This window comes from Octopus bimaculoides, chromosome 28 (assembly GCF_001194135.2).
Source record: "Octopus bimaculoides isolate UCB-OBI-ISO-001 chromosome 28, ASM119413v2, whole genome shotgun sequence".
In the NCBI taxonomy this organism is placed as follows: Eukaryota; Metazoa; Mollusca; class Cephalopoda; order Octopoda; family Octopodidae; genus Octopus; species Octopus bimaculoides.
Window position 1 is genome coordinate 8,968,793 of NC_069008.1, and position 6,193 is coordinate 8,974,985.

Below are 6,193 nucleotides of genomic sequence, written 5' to 3' on the forward strand. Positions count from 1 at the left end.
TATATATATATATATATATATATATAAGCCTCTCCTAAAGAAACTCAAGAGGAACCTTAATTACAAACTTATTGATTTTTCAATCTTAACTAAAATATTAAACAAACGGCATTGACTTGTATAACACACTCTCTCTCTCTCTCTCACACACACACATATATATGTATATATATTTATATTTATACACTCTTAACTAAAGGTGTATAATATATATAATATATATATATATATATATATATATATATTTAAGGAATCAATTTTGTGGTAACACAGAAGACAGATAAGGTATTCTTTATCCAAAGGTATTGATATATATATAATTCAATGTTGTATTTTTTTAATTACTTTTGATTTTCTGAAATGTTTAAACTTAATTCTAGCTATATGTATTGTTACATGTATGTTTAAATTGTTATATATATACCTATGTATACGATGTGTATAGTTGTTGCTTATCCCCAGATCAGACCCGTCATTCGAAGGTATTTCAACGATGACCATCTGGCCTGTATATCTGGGATTACAAACCCCACTCTAATTACAAGTCGTGGTGGTGGTGGTGGTGGTGGTTGGGGTTCTTTGATTGCTTCTTATTTCTAGGTCTAATGCCGCGGAGTGGCGCCCTCGTTGGCGCTACATGTCTAGAAAACATGTTACGCAAATTTGTCGAGTAGATGGTATTTGCACATCCATCTATCTATCTATCTATTTATTTATCTGTCTGTATCTATATGAAGTGAGAAAGCTTTTGCGTATGAATGAATGTATGTTTGCAACAAACTGACTGTTAAATGTTTTGTGCGTGTGGAGAGAGAAATACGTCGTATATTTATGTATGTACAACGCCAATTTGGTTCTGTGTGTATAGTATATATGTATATACACGCACATGTATATATATAAGCATTGGGAATTTAAATGTAAGTGGCATGTGATTTTAGTATGCGGGTATGTGCTTCTGTGTGTGTATATATATATATATATATATATGCTTTTGTACTAAGAGAAATATGTAACGTATGTATTATTTAGCGATTTGCGTTGTGTGTGTGTGTAACGGTTTGTGTTTTATGTCCGACTTTCCATGCTAGCATGTGTAAGGTGAATATATTACTGCGACATTGTTTTTACTACTGGATGCTCTTTCTGTCGCTAACCCACACCTACTTTTTAAATATAAGATCTGTATTTCCCACGACGTCTTCGAAGGCTTAAAGCCATCGGGTGGTTGGTTTGTTCACCGGTGAAATGACACCATCATCGCTTGTAGCTCATGATTCTTATTGAGAAGTGCAAATGTATCCGCATACGCACACATGCATCGAAAGAGACTGATAGAATAAGTACTAGGGTAGAATTGTTTGATTAAAATCCTTCAAGGAGTGCTGAAACAAGGAAACGAATAAAGAATATATATATATATGGCTATATTTGGCATCGATGGGCTTCTTTCAGTTTCTATATACCAGATCTACTTACAATTCGTTAGTCGGCCTGGGGCTGAAATGGAAGGCACTTGCTCAAGGTGCTGTACAGTGAAATAGAACCCGAATTATGAACGGGAAATAAACATTATCATATAGTTATACCTGTGTGTGTGTGGAAAATGGACGTTAAATGATGATGATTATATATTAATAACTTGGTGAAGGACTCGGTATACTTATGCCTCAGAACGAAGCGTTAGTCGAGTGCTGAGCGGTCATGAGAAAATGAGAGGACAAAGGAAGAAACGATTATCTTTTGAACTTCATTAGCATACAGCTGTTTCGGCTATAAGATGCTGTGAGCTCACAGTTGAATGCCTGATTAACACTTTATAGCTTAAACAGAGCATCAAATATTTGAGGACACGAAAAAGCAATAAGCTAATGATGCTCATAAGGTAATTGTTTATTCCTTTGTCATCTCATTTTCTCAAATCATCATCATCGTTTAACGTCCGCTTTCCATGCTAGCATGGGTTGGGCGATTTAACCGAGGACTGGTGAACCAGATGGCTACACCAGGCTCCAATCTGATTTGGCAGAATTTCTACATCTGGATGTCCTTCCTAACGCCAACTACTCCAAGAGTGTAGTGGGTGCTTTTACGTGCCACCGGCATGAAGGCCAAATATATGTATATATGTGTATATATATATATATATATATATATTTATATATTCTTTATTCGTTTCCTTGTTTCAGCACTCCTTGAAGGATTTTAATCAAACAATTCTATCCTAGTACTTATTCTATCAGTCTCTTTGCCGAATTGCTGAGTTACGGGGACATAAACACCAGTTGTCTATTGGTGATGGGTGACAAAGACCCCTACACACCACACACACACACACACACACATATGATGGGCTTCTTTCAGTTTCTGTCTACCAAATCCACTCAAAGCCTTGGTTGGCCTGAGGCAATAGTAGAAGACACTTGCCCAAAGTGCTAGGCAGTAGGACTTCTTACCACCAGCCATTCCTGTGCTTGTATATTATATACATATAAATATATATATATATATGTGTGTGTGTGTGTATGTATATATAAATGTTATATATTATATATGTGTGTGTGTATATAAATGTTATATATTATGTATTTGAGTTATTCATTTCTCTGAGGCATATTTATATATGAGCTGAAACACCATGTTATTAGTATCACTATACTTCAGATTCAATCACACCTTAAGCTTCAGACACCGGAATAAACGAAAAACTACCAAATTATCCAGTTATATATGGTTCTTAAAAGAACAAGGTGTCAACTACAAGATTTACTGGAAGATCTTAGCCAAGTGTAAATCTTATACCAGCATTAGTGGCAAGTGCAGTCTTTGTAATATGGAAAGATGACTCATCTGAAAATGTTCCTTGGAGCCGGCTACATGTTTAAATTCAAGAACTGAACTTTTTGGATCATGTCCACATCTTACAAAATACCTGTTACGGTTTTGCCCCACACCCCAAGATCATGGCTAGAATCCACATTTCTACTATGTTCCTGCACAAGCTTTCCCATATGTTTTAACTTCCATTAATTTTTTATTTTTTATATATAATTTTACATTTTTTTCATTTTTAATTGTGTGAGTGTGTACATGTGTGTATATGTATGTATATATATATATATTATGTATGTGTGTGTGTGTATGTATATCTGTGTATGTGTGCAAGACTGTCCAGTGCATATATGCAACTTTCATGCGCACGCCCTCTTCATTTATACAGATATGCTTATGTTTGTATATATGCAGGAGTGTGAATGTATGTCTGTATATATTTATACATTTAAACGTCTAAATACGTATGTATTGTGTTATGTGTATGCCTGTAAGCACCTATGTGTATATGAGGACAAGGTTGCGTACACACACGCACACATATATACATGTGTGTGGATATGTGTGTATGTATGAGTATGTACATATGTTTGTGTGTATGTGTATGTATGTATACATGTTTGACTAAATGTGTACATCTGTAGACGTGAACGCAGGAGGTTTATATCTGTCTTTTGAGAATATGGTCGGGTGTATTTTTTATCTTTTTTCTTTTTCTATCTATTAGAGTAACTTCCCTTCTTTTATTCAACTGCTTTTTCATAGTGTCTGTTGCCATTAATCTCCGACAAGAAAGTATCGTAGCTCTTTGCTCCAACATTCGAAACTCCGAGTACTATAACGATAACCTTTTACTGTTCTAATTTATAACATATATAAATAATCCTTATTTATCTAATATCGAGGTCGCATTCTGTTGTTGTTACTTTTTATTATTATATATATATTGGCCTGCCTGTCTAGCCAGCAGAATGGCATCATTAGAAAGTTCCAATAATTTGAGGAAACGTATTGTGGCTAGCGGTGTAGTTTAGTTAATACAACGATGATATATACATCTAGCTCATTATAAAGCATAACTGCGAATATGGTCTGTGATGGTACCAGCTAGTTGGATGGTGAACATGGTGGTTGAGTTATACACACAGTAGATAAAAGCTAGGAGACAGGTTTTGTGTGGATAGTAGAAAAGACATCAGGTAGCTAGATGCCAGATATTCTTGGCAAAAGAAATTAGCAGATGTTTATCAATGTTCAGCAATGAAAGAGTCTAAATGACAGTGTCTCTGCATGGATCAAAACATCTTTGAGGGGAGAATGTATACAGAATGATAACGGCACAGTAGCCTCCACTGATGTGAAGAAGTGGTTTGGAAATGTTACAATGAGAAGAACACATGGAAGGAAGGGGAGCAATTCCAAACTGACTCAACAGGAGGATCAGTTAGTGATTTTGGGAACTGTAAAACGTAGAAGTTAGATTAAGGATATGAAGATGGGGAAAGCAACTGGAACATCACAGGCAGTTGCTCAGTTACTGACAGTATTTGAAGTAGGAAATGTGTTAATCACTTGTTTAATTAATTGGTAATGTGATGTCGTACTAAATAACTGGGAGTGTTGTGACGTCATCATTATCAAATGGTAGAAGGGCAAAGGAGATCCTCTAGGAAGAAGCCACTGCAGAGGCATCTAATTGATGGACCATATTATAAAAGTAATAGTAAAACTTTAGAGCACAACTGATTAGGAATGGAATTAGATACAGTGCAGTTGGAGGTATGAGCCAGGGCAGGACACTACTAATACCATCTTCCTAGAGAGGCATTAACCAAAGTTATTTGCCATGAGTGAACCACTATATCAAGCATTTGCCAATCTGGAGAAGGCCTTGGACAGGTAACACATTTTGTAGTCTGGTATTTGCTATGAAAACTTGGTATGGTTTGGTATGACAGCTATGCAAGCCATATACAGAAATACTGTCAGCAAGGGCAGTATTAGCAAAGTATTAGAGTTCAGTGAGGAATTTAATGTGCAGGTGACACTTAAAAGGCACCTGTGCCAGTGACACATAAAAGACTCCCAGTACACTCTGTAGAGTGGTTGATGTTAGGAAGGGTATCCAGTTGTAGAAATATAGCCAAAACAGATGACTGGAGCCTGGTGCAGCTTACCAGCTCCAGTGAAACCATCTAACCCATGCCAGCATGGAAAGATGATGTAGATGTCCACACTTCTAGCCATGACAGGGAAGTTTAAAACTTAGATGTTGTGGGAACTACTGTATGCTGATGACCTAATTCTCACCGCTGAACCTGTAAAGAAATTCCAAATGTGGAAATAAAGCCTACCAATGAGATTCATGAAAATAAACCTAAGAAAGACAAGTTTTAGTTGGCCATGTTTGATATGCAGAAAAGGAGTAGATAAGAATACCATATGGTGTACAGTGTAGGGTTCACAAGTGATGTGGTAGGACTAAAGGCAGACTGTGAGGGGACATTGTATGCTGCAGATGCACTTCTGTTGTTTTAAATATTCTAAAGGGTTGCTAATCTCTAATTGTGGAGGGAATCTGTGGAATGAGGTGGTGAAATATGATCTTCGGCTGTTGAGTCTCACGGAGGCCATGACAAGTGACTGAGACTTCTGGCGATTTGTTGTGCTTGAGAAGACCTGTCAAGCTGAGTGAAATTATGATTTACGTGTCACCAGTGCTGGTGACACGTAAAAGACACCCAGTACACTCTGTAGAGTGGTTGGTATTAGGAAGGGCACCCAGCTGTAGAAACCATCCCACAACAGATGACTAGAGCCAGGTGCACCTTTGAAGCTACAAGACGATGCATGATTAATTCAAGACAGTGTGAATAAATAAGCAGAACATTTGACAGTAATCTGAATGCAAAAGGGTTAAACCAGCTGGTCTGGGAGTGAGGACACTGTATATGCTTTTATTCTTTTACTTGTTTCAGTCATTGACTGCAGCTATGCTGGAGTACTGCCTTAAAGGGATTTTTAGTCAAAGAAATTGACCCCAGGACTTATTCTTTGTAAGCCTAGTACTTATTCTATCGGTCTCTTTTGCCGAACCGCTATGTTACGGGAACGTAAATACACCAGCATCGATTGTTAAGCGATGTTGGAGGAACAAACTCAGACACACAAACATATACACACATACATACACACACACACACACATACACACATATATACGAAGTGCTTCTTTCAGTTTCCGTCTACCAAATCCACTCACAAGGCTTTGGTCGGCCCGAGGCTATAGTAGAAGACTGAACCCGAAACCATGTGGTTGATGAGCAAGCTACTTACCACACAGCCACTCCTGATATATATAT

At 37.1% G+C, this 6,193-nt stretch overlaps 1 protein-coding gene across 1 annotated transcript in view; it reads left to right on the forward strand.

Moving 5' to 3' along the window:
• The first annotated feature begins 6 nt into the window (after positions 1-6).
• Positions 7-6,193, forward strand: part of LOC106872326 (serine/threonine-protein phosphatase 4 catalytic subunit) — a 42,660-nt gene continuing 36,473 nt past the window's right edge. Inside the window, exon 1 of the mRNA XM_014919273.2 lies at positions 7-302. The gene's annotated coding sequence lies outside the window, so the exon portion shown is untranslated. The remainder of the gene's footprint in view (positions 303-6,193) is intronic.